We start from the raw sequence: 12,261 nt of genomic DNA, 5'->3' as shown, positions 1-12,261 counted from the left end.
AACTCTTCACCGTAAAAGTTAAAATAGGTCTGTTTTGTGTCTCTGGACAAAGGTGCTTGAGGATCCACCTCCTCCTTTAAGATTCCCGTTTTTTGTACTTTTTTAAAATAATTTATAAATGAATTATTTGGGATCTACTAGTAATCCATATCATCAATTTAAAAAAAAAAAGCCTATATCAAACATTTGTAAAAATTCCTACCCTACTCAATAAACAGCTCAAAAAATTTTGAAACCCAGAAGGCTTTTGTTAACAAATTAAATGCACACTTTGGAAATACATGTAAATATATTGCTTCTAACAAAGGCGCAAACGAAAGATGTTATGAAGTTTGCAATTTTATTTAGGTTTTGATATTGTTGGTTGATAATTTACTTTGCAGTATAGTTGCTCCCTTCCTGAACGAATAACCGCCCAAAATGCATTTATGCATGGTAATAATTAAATTTTCAAAGAATTTTTTTTTTTTTTTTGGGGGGGGGGGGGGGCTAAGCATCTTTCTTGCTAGAGTGCCCTTCCACACATCTTTTTAAGTCTTTTTATCAAGTTAAGGTCTTCCTCATTTGACCCAAATTGTTTTAATTTGGGTTTGAATCAGGACTGTAGACGATTCCAGAGCAACGAAAATGTAGAAACTATATTTATAATCTGAGAAACTGTCTTGTTTTTTTTAATAGTGCCATTCCGCTAAATAGTATACATATTGTTTTTTGGGAAATACTAAACAAGTACACTGTACAAATATGGATAACACTACAGCAGGAATGATTCTCAGTTCCAAAACGCTCTGTAAACAATGCATAGCAAACTTAGTGACATTAATGTTGTAATTCCTTCAAAAGGAGAACTAAATGCCAAACAAGAAAATTTCGATGTTGATTGTATAAACTATTAAAAAAAAATTGCAATGTTCATCATTATCTTTTGTTTGTGCTTTTTATACCCCGTAATCAAAGATTCGGGGGCATATAGTTTTTGCCCTGTCCGTCTGTCTGTCTGTTTGCCCGCAATAACTTTAACCTTGCCCATAACTTTTGATTGGTTGGAGCTATGGCTTTCATATATCACATGTGTATTTCTTGTGACAAGACCTTTCTTTGAATACCATCATATCTGACCTTTTAACCTTGACCTTGGAGTTTGACCCAGTTTTGCAAAATTTTACCCAACGTTAACCTTGGCCCTAACTTTTGAACAGTTGGTGCTAAGGCTTTTATTCTTCACATGTGTAATTTTGGTGACAAGACCTTTCTTTGGATACCAATAACTTTGAACCTTAGGCCTTGACCTAGAAGTTTGACCTACTTTTGAAAAATTTAAATCTTGGCCATAACTTTTGAACAGTTGGTGCTAGGGCTTTCATGTTTCACATGTGTATTCCTTGTGACAAGACCTTCCTTTGGATGAAATATGAAGATAACGCTGACCAGGTATCGACCATAGAACTTTAAACGAGACTTTTGATATTCTTGTTTCATCAACTTGTTTGTCAATAACTTACCTCGTTTTAGAAATTGTTCATACGTAGAGCATGCTCTTGTGTATCGAATCAGCTGAGAGATATAAACCCCGTATGCAGGTGATTAAGGTATATTGCTGCATAAGGGAAGTTGACTATTGAAAAGTTAAAGTCATCACGTCTATAATTTAATTGTTTAATTCCAGTGGTACCCTTTTCCCAACAACAAATAGAAAACGGGGATCTAATAAGAACTAATAAAATATAAAGGACTTGCATCTATAGAAACATGTACCATAATGAGCGCATAATCTTTCATTAAGAAACAATCTGTCAAAGTAAGTTATGGCGTCACTCTAAAAAATATATGATAAATTTTGTTTAAGGAATTGTTTGTGGACATATACCATTTAATTTATAGGAAAAGTACCTTCTCGGGAAATAAATGATAACTTTAAACAAGTAAAAAAATATTATCAGTGTCTTAAACGTGAATAACATATTACATACAACTTATTTCGTACCCCACAAATCAGGCGCGGACCCAGATATTTTAGGGGGGGGGGGGGGGAGAAACCAAAGAAACGAAGAGCACTGGGCTTTGAAATATAACTACCGATTTTTAAACTTCAAAAATCTTTAAAAATTCACAGTCATATTCCCCCTAAAAAAATAAAAACTAAACAATTACATTCTCGTTTGAATACCCAGGCAAAGTGTTATGCATAGCATAGTCAGGATATCTGGGATCTGCGGCCACCTTGAGGTTTCCACTGGGTACAGGGAAAATTTAAAGCCTTGCTGGGGGTCCAGGAAGCTTCTTGATTCTGGTATTTTGGAAGACGGAATTTTTAATACAAACCTATAAATTTTATTGCATTGATGTATTTTAATAAAGAATTTGTATTTACATCATGGTCATGATAAAAATACAATTTGAATTATCTAGGTAATTACATGAACACTATGAATTCCATATAAATGTACGTATACAGGAATTCATATTCAACCAAGAAATGTCGTAATTAATATGCTAAACATCATTCAAAATTTTGCACCTATATGTGTTATCTATAATGGGAATCTTTCATAATTGTTTCCTTTCATTAAATTTTGAGTTCTCTAACCTATTTAATTGTTTTAAATTATTTCGTTTTAATATATGTCAGAGATAATGAGAGAAAATTCTCAGGTAAACGTTAAAACGTATTTCTATGCGGTCCCCTTAAGTTGTCTTTTGTTTGCAGTCCGCTGTCCGTAGTGCGATGTCAGGTGTCTGAGATTCCGAAAATGTTCAATACGTCGTCGATATATCGAAATGTCGAGTTGAAGGCCACAGCAAGTATTTTCTTCTTCTCATGTAAAAGTTTTTTAATAAATTCTGCTTCATATGAATACAAAAGTAGGTCTGCTAATAAGGGGCCGCAATTGGTACCCATGGAAATTCCAACAGATTGTTTGAAGACCTGATCTCCAAAAACTACAAAGATATTGTCAATCAGAAACTCAAGCATCTTTTTAATATCAACTTCAGAGTAGTGTGTACAATCAGAGTGCTTTTTAACAAAATAATTTTGTAAATGACAAGGTAAGCATATTTACGAGTTCCATTTTCATTGAAAAAGCAGCTGTCTATGATGTCAAAAAGCCTGGATTTGATTTGTATTTGAGAAAGTTTCATCATCAGTGTTTCACAAACAAATATTGTGTTTATTTGCAATATACACATGTACAAGTATTTATATTCAAAATATGCATTTAATTACAGCGGTGGATCCAGGAAATTCATAACGGGGGGGGGGGGGGGGAGGGGGTAGACGACAGGGGATCTGGGGGCTGCATTGAAGCCTCCAGCGGGTCCAGAGTAATGCCCTGGTGGGGTCCGGGGGTGCCCCCGGAAATTGACGAATTCTAACAAATAAGAGGGTTTTTCCTTGATTTTAGGATAATACAAGCAAAATTTCAAAATAAAATTCAAACGGGGGGGGGGGGCACGCCTTTGAATTAGTTCACAAAAACAGGTTAAGTAAAAAGGTTTTTTGAGCTGTATAAATCAACAAAGTTGCCAACTTCATCTGTAATCCGTTTTCAGACTTAGGGTGTACATGTAGTTTGCTTTTCAATTGCAAAACAAAATATCCCGCATTTATTTTTTTTAAAAGTCATTTAATGTAAAAAAAAAAAATCAGACTGCATTGTAGACTAAACCCCAGCAACAAGTGAATACTACCGCATTAGTTAAATTAGATACTAGTATCTTTCAATAAATCTTGTAACACCTACATACAAAGGAGGGGGAGGACTTAAAGGTGGAAGAAGAGGAAAGAAATAGAGGAGGGAAAAAGAAAACCAGGTGGAAAAAACGGACAATGCCACTTAGCGTGTCCGAACTCTGCAAAGATTATTGGTCAATGAATGAAAATGATGAAAAGAGTGAAAAGAAAAAAAGGAGGGTGTAAAAAGGACATATTTGAAAAGGGCTGGTATGTTAAGATGGAGAAATTTTTTTTTTAATTTGGATCTCTACTAGTTGTTACAAGACCAAATTGAAGTAAATCTCCTAATATTTTTATCTTTATCTATTACAAATTCTATATCTTTATATATTTTAACTAAAACCTTTTCTTTAATTTGGTGGACAGCTGCAGTATACTATTGTTAAACATTGGTTAAGTAAATTACTGAGTGAAAACTTTTTTTTTTGCATGTAAGTCTATCGAATAATATTCGGTGGTGTTTGTCAAGTAATGCAAGGAATAAATGTCACTTCGAAATAGCATATCACTGGAGGTATGGCAATCGAATTAAGTCATTATTGCTTCAAAAATCGCAAAGCTTAGTTAAAGCCTGTACGAGGAAGCGAAATTAAAAAATGTACAATTAACTTCGATTATAAACAGATTATGCGGGGAAAATATTTTCATTGACATTTGTGTTATCGGAAAAAATACACTAACAGGAAATTAGACTTTACGAAAATCAATTCTTCTGTTTATGAAATATTATTAATCTTTATTGCTCAATCCAAACAAATTAAACGTACGAAGGCATGGATTGAACGTATTTTTTATTCAGAGTATATTTTAATAATATATGCTAAAAAAATTTAAATGCATTCAGTTATGAACATACATGTATATTGTTTAAGTGATTATCAAACGGGCATAAATTATATAATGAAAATGTACATGTATATGTGTTTATACAGGTCAAAACATTTTTGTTGACGAATCATACGGAAATACTGATAATCGCTTTTGTTGTGGAAAAAAATATATTGCCATTTTTACGCGTAACTTTGAAAACTTTTTTTTTTTTAAAATGATAATTAGAAAAAATATGAATGGGATTATGAATACACTTCTATATGTAGAAACGAAAAATTTTATTTTAGATATAATATTCAAAATATTATGGAAAAAAAAGAAGAGTAGGTCGAGGGTCTTAATGACAGATAACTGCATTCAAGTTTTAATGTTATAAGTGCATGTATATTTAAAAAGAAAAGAATAAAACAATCTTAATCCGCAATGTTTTGACAGCTTGTAGAGGGGCTCTTTTATTGGTAGTTATTAGTGATCTATCTCGAGTCGGCATTATACACAACCAAGTGGTTAAAGAGATATACTCATTATTTTCAATATGCCTCCGCCACAAAAAAGTGAGTATTTTTCATTTTAATTGATAATTTAATGTGAAATTTAAAATGCAAACTTTCTTTCCACAGTGCGTAGAAGTACTGGTACTGATGGTTGTGGGACCGTATATAACACTTTCAATTTTCATTAAAAAGTAACATGTCCTGTCCTATTCGGATGTTTTTTTTTATATATTTAAGTAAGAAAGAATATTCATTATGCCGGGCGTTTGTTCCGAATAGCATCATTCACCGAAAAGCTAATTCAAAAAACATTTATGATTATATGAAATTCTCTTAAGATTCGTTTATTTTCAAAAAAAAAATCCATTTATAAAACAATTTTTTTTTGTCATGTTGCAAATAAATCATTATTTAGCATTTTTACAATGACAAGAGTTCCACTTTTACTATAGACATATGGGATTATAAATCTGTCTTTCTTCACCGTGTAAAATGGGACACAAAAATAGGCTCAGAAAACATACCTGAAATTTGAATCTACACAACATGGTAATACTTGCATATTGATAATTCTTGAGAAGATTTTTTTCCTATTTATATTCTTTATCATTTTTCCTATTTATTCCCATTTGATATCACATGACCGGTACCCTTTTTCTTGAGAGGAACCTTTCCTATTTAGGGGAAAATCCTTCTATTCGGGGGTGGGGTGGGGTGGGGGTGGGATAGATTTTGTTGAATCATATTATTTATTTTTAAATTCTCTCAGGCTAGAATATTTTATTTTCTCTCTTGGAAGATGTTGGCATACCAAAAAAAAGGTAAAAAGGGGGTGGGGGTAAGTACCACCTGTCTAGGTCAGATTACAGATTACTTATTTCCTTCCCAGTTGAAGGACCAATTATTTATCCCCCCCCCCCACACACCCCAACAACAACACCCCCAAGTCGCAGATTCAATTAAATGGTCGTCCTGTTATTCCAATGTAAAACTTAGATCCCTTACTATGGTCCAGTCCAAGCCCCAGAAGCTATGAATGGGAACAAACTTGAATAGGACATTTTTATCTTTATTTGACTAATCTTAGTCATGCTAACCTTAAAACAAGAGGCCCATGGGTCACAATGCTCACCTGAGTAACTACCCCAGGGGCCATGAATTGAACAAACTTGAATATACACTGCCTATGGATGCTTCCGTATAAATATGATTGCTCATGGCTTTGATATTGTTGAGAAAAGATTTCTCCTATGTTTTGCCCATAGTGGCCCCATCCTACCCCCAGGGGTCATAATTCAAACTAAACTGAATTAACACTACCTGAGGATGTTTCCATATGACTGCTCATGGCTTTACTATTCATGGGGAAAAGATTTAAAATTTTTTTTTTGTTATTCCTATGTAAAACTTTGATTGCTCATAGTAGCCCCCCCCCCCCCCCTACCCTCCAGGTCATGATAGAACAAACTTGAATATACACTACCTTTGGATGCTCCCATATAAAAATGACTGATCATGCCTTTGCTATTCTTAGGAAAAAGATTTCTTAAATATTTTTCCTTTATATACCCATGTAAAATTTAATCCCCCATTGTATCCTCACTCTACCTTGGGGGTCATGATTTGAACAAACTTGAATCTACACTAACTGTGGATGCTTCCATATAAATATGACTGATCATGGCACTGCTGCTTTTGAGAAGGTTTTTTCAAGACATTTTTGCTATATATACCCATGTAAAACTTTGATCACCCATTGGAGCTTCATCCTATATCAGGGGGTCATGATTTGAACAAATTTGAACCTTCACTACCTGAGGATGCTTCAAATAGAGATGACTTATCATGGCTTTTTTTGTTCTTGATAAGAAGATTTTAAAGATTTTTCCTAGGTATTCCTATGTAAAATTCTGATTGCCCGGTATAGCCTCGCCCTAACCCGGGGATCATGATTTGAACAACTTGATTCTACACTACCTGAGGATACTTTCATATGAATATGACTTTCATATAAATCATGTCATGGCTTTCCTGTTCTTGAGAAGATTTTTTATTGATTTTACCTATGTATCTTTATGTAAACTTTGATTTGATCAAATTTGAATATACACCACTTTGGATGCTTCCATATAAATATGACCGATTAGGCTCAAGTGAGCTAAAAAGGAGATTTTTTCGAAATCATATTTATTGCCTTTGAAAAATAAACTGAAGGGGAACATTTAATACTAAAAAACAAATTCTGAATAATCGAGATGTTCCTATTTAAAGAATATTTGTTATTGTTAAAAATCTTTGAATCACAGTTCGTCAACAGCATTTTGCCACAGATAAAAGTGCTTCATTTAAGATTTAGAATTCAACGAATTTAAAACTAACTATAAAAATGTAATGAATCAAATGGTAATTTTTAAAATCTGCACATTCTAATTTGAAGACTGATTTCACCCTCTTTTTACAATGGTTCGATGGGCTATATATCAAATCATGTGAGCAAAAAATTTGTAGCTAAAATTCTTTCATACGAGTATTACACATGAAGAGAGATTTTGTATCTTCGAACAAAATATTAAAATTTCAAACAAATTGAATTTGAAGAAAATTTTGGTCTACCTATTTTGTACTACCTTAATAGAGTCTTGTAACAGCAATTTCGGTTTGGTTTGAACATACATGTATTTTATTGTAATTTTTAATTATAAAGGGGTTTGGTCGAAGTTCTAAAAAACTTATTATGCCCACTCCCTACATTACAAGTTAACAAGCAATTTTGAAAGTCAGAGGAGAAACTAGAAGAGCATGGGTTTTTTTTAATTTTTTTTTGGGGGGGGGGCTGTTTGATCACTGTTTAGGAGAATTCGTCAATTAAAAAAAAGTGTGCCTACTGTACAATATAAAAAATTACATGGAACTCAATGTTGGACGATTCAGAACAGTAATTGACTTATAAGCACAATTATAGACTGATGAGGCAATCTGTACGTTAGATATTGTATTATTACGAACTTAGAATGATTAATACCTATCAGTGTTTAAGAGCATTTGAAGTATCAAATAATTTATCACTAGATGTTTTGTTATATCAAAGGATTTTCAGTGTATTTGAAAATCTTCTGAAAAAAATGTTTAAAAATATACTGAAATCTGTGTGTTGGGGGGGGGGGGGGGGTGTTAAACTTTTGGATTCGACTATAATTTTGTTTTGGAAAATCAATGTACTAAATGGTGTGAATGCCTATTGTTCATGTTTCCAATAGATAGAGTTTGTACATTGAAACAGTTGAATGGTCGGAATTCCTAGAAGCGTCACATCAAGGTAAATAATGCATTCACACTTTTATGTTCATGGTATGGGTACATGTACAAGTGGAAGGCCTTACATTTGATTAATATTTAATACAAGATATTGCAATATTGGAGATTATCGGATCGGTAATATATAACCGCGATGAAGTGGGGATAATTTCGATTCAATTTCTAATAAGATTTGGTTGGACGTAATTAAAAAAAGAAGTTTAAATAGACTGGCATTGAATTACTTCGTGTGGTCGCTGGAAAGCTATCGGGTGCAATCAAGCGTCTCATTTTCAGCAGTGTAATCCGAAGTACAGAAAAGAAAAATATTGACTTTCAAAACTGGTCTGCGTTCTTTAAAAGCAGAATCGCTGTCCTTGTGTGGGGTGGCTTTGATTTGGTACGTAAAAGGAAAGGTGCGATTGTAGGAGTTTGCTCAATCCATTTAGTTTACCTGTTGCCATTCTGTTTTAGAATTTAATTGGATTTCCCTTAATTGGTAAGTTGTTGTATGCAGTTTTTCATAAAAAATGGTATATTTTTCGGATAGAAAACTAGATGCATAAATTGGGATTTTTTATGCAGTTATTGGGGGGGGGGGGGGAGAGGAGGGGGTGGTCTTGGTATTTTACTACTATCCAAGCATTGTTAGAAATGATACATTTTGTATTTTTATATTTCAAAAAGAGAGATTTTAAATATACATGTATATATATATAAAAACATAAGTTAGGTAATTTATAAGAGGAAGATTTAACATGAAATCTTTTATTAAAGAATGATTATGATGAGTAGTAGGCTTAGATTTTTCAACAGGTGTAGAAGACGGGGTAGTTTTCAAGAAATTTAAACAGTTTTTGAATAATAAAATTCAGATCAATAAGATTTTGTTGTAAACAAAATAAAAAACACACTATGACTTAATATATAAATAAATAAAAAGAAACATTGGTTTTGTTTTCCCTTCTATTTTTCAATCTGATATCCTATGTCATGTTATTTCCTGTAAATCACCTTTGTCTAGTACCTAATAAGTAAAGGATTTAAAAATGTTCAGTTTTAAATGGACAGAGAAAATAATGTGTAATTCAGTAAGCGTGTTTAAGCATAAGATCCTTTCTAAAAATGCCATGAAGATATTAGATTCTATTACTTCAATGTGATTTCATTTGAATGTCTTTCAAGTAACATCAGCTATGCATTAATTTATTACATTTTCATTGTGATTTCCACACTGGCTTATAACCTAACTTATAGTCATTACTGGCATTTCAACCATCATTAAACATTCTTGGAATTTGGTTTGAACCACTTTCTGAATTGGTGTGACAGACAAAATTATAATTGTTGCGGGAAAATAATAATGTTGTAAATAACATTATACATATGTTATGTCATTATATATACTTCATCATTTTGTATACATTATCAGAATTTATAGCTTCTGGGTTTGCAATTCATAAAAGGATGAAAATATATAATAGAAAATGATGCTAAATCAATAAAGTGTCAATATCGGTAACAGTTAACAGTTCATCTTTTGCGTCGGGTTTAAAATTGATTATTGGTGGATTTACTTCATTTGTGAGTACAGCTACGTGTTATCAAGTAAATATAATAAGAATGTATTGATGTTTTTGCTATAGACGCCAAGCTTATATACCCCATTGTTTGTTTTTTTTATCCTTCCTCAATGAAAAATTTTGTCAATTTTGTTTTTGCAACGGAGTATAGGATAATACTACATGTACTAACATATCGAAGTCTTTAAGCAGATGATATGCACACTAATAAAATGGTAAGAATAAATCTACCTTTTTAAAATATTCCTTTAAAAAGGACGTTTGGATGCGAGTGGAAAGGGGTAAAAAAAGGGGGGGGGGGGTATTAGAATTTCAGTAGATGATAGTGGTTAAACATTAATAATCTTTCTAAGATTTTCATGCAATCGAGGTCGAAACTAGGAAAGGGTTGTATTCTGAAAAGAAAAAAAAACTTGAATATCGTCTGTTTTGGTGCATAGCTGTCGAAGACTGTTTAAACACAGAACACATGCTTGATGACCCTTACTGGACTACACGAGCTGACGAACATAACACATGTTTTAAACAATTCGAATTAATGAGCGTCTTGATAGTAATTAATGTATTCATTTTAGTTTCATATTTTACATATTTACATGACCGTTCATGGGAAAGTATCGGTCCACCCTAACGTAACATTTTATTTTATTTTTTAAAAATGTCAAAAGGTGACAAAATCGATCTACTGCCACTTCGATTCTTTCATTTTTATTTGATTTCATTGGTCTTATTTTAGTCTTCTCTCGCAGAACAGAATATTCAATTCAGTTCAATTTCAATTTGAAGGGCCCTCATGGGGAAAAAAGAAAGTACATTGTAAATACTTATACATAGTCATATACATACAATACAATATACATACATACAAGAGAGAAAGATCTGCATGATTGGGAGGAAAAAGACATAAAAAAGGAATAAACCAGTTAGTTTTTATACATATATATAAGTTTTGAGCAAAAATATTTGTTTTATATATACATTATCTTATATCAAACACATATGAAAGTACACCCTTTTAAATAATTAACCATATTGCAGTTCACATACCTGACATTTAACTTATGGTAATGCCTTTTGTAGAAATCTACCAAGAGAGTTTACCATATAATTCTTCACAATTTAGAATCCAGTATAATTTCTGTTTATCAGTCAATTTTGTAAAATATATTACTTTAGATGAAATTAAGTTAAATATTTCCTCTCTTTCCTTTGTAAATTTGCTACAGTGAATAAGGAAATGTTCCCCATCTTCAATTTGATTAAGCATACAATTTTTACATATTCTTTTTGTTCTAGGTGTATTATTATATCTGCCCAATTCTATGAAAAGTGCGTGTGCTGATACACGTAATCTACAAACTGGCTTTCTGTATTCAGGTTTAAATAAAATTCGATATCTTTCCAGTCTAAAACTGGTCTTCAAAAATAAATAAGGACAAGTTTGCACTCTTTTAGTGTTTCATTTGAGTACTGCCAATCCATTTAGTATTTTTAATCTGGGACTGTTTTAAATAATGAAGTTACAAATTTACTCTTAGTATATGACATAATGTTTGGAATATCAAGAATTCTTACTAATTTTCTATGGAGAAATCACAGGCACTTGTTTCTGTAATAAATTTTTTAACCCATAGTATAATAATAACACAAGGTATCTAACTCCGAATTACACGGAGTACCCCCCTCCCCCAGAATCGCACTCATTTACACTTTCAGAGGAAATACACTGACAAACTGTTTATACCTATGTTTTCTACGATAATTTATCTACACAACCATATATGGCATGCTTGTCTTTATTTTCTTTAGTCTCCGTAAACAGCGTCAAAACTCTCCTCGTCGAGTGGAAAAGTCGAATTCAACCATGAAATGGTATGTGCTAATCCCGCACAGAGATTTTGATTGGCTAAAAATCTGTTTCTAAAATTACATCAGATAAACATCGTAATGTTTTCAGGGAAAATCAGACGTAAACAAGTTCTATTTATTCATGCAATATTTAAACACTGGAATTGAATTTTTAAACCCACTCATTTTTTAATTTTGTTCTCTGTGCGGGATTAGCACATACCATTTCATGGTTGAATTCGACTTTTCCACACGGCGAGCAGAGTTTTGACGCTGTTCACGGAGACCAAAGAAAATAAAGACAAGCATGCCATATATGGTTGTGTAGATAAATTATCGTAGAAAACATAGGTATAAACAGTTTGTCAGTGTATTTCCTCTGAAAGTGTAAATGAGTGCGATTCTGGGGGAGGGGGGTACTCCGTGTAATTCGGAGTTAGATACCTTGTGTTATTATTATACTATGGGTTAAAAA

This window comes from Saccostrea echinata, unplaced genomic scaffold (genome assembly GCF_033153115.1).
Source record: "Saccostrea echinata isolate AGI-Se365-2 ecotype Australia unplaced genomic scaffold, CSIRO_AGI_Sech_v1 ptg000022l, whole genome shotgun sequence".
In the NCBI taxonomy this organism is placed as follows: domain Eukaryota; kingdom Metazoa; phylum Mollusca; class Bivalvia; order Ostreida; family Ostreidae; genus Saccostrea; species Saccostrea echinata.
Note: the sequence above shows the minus strand (reverse complement) of the source record.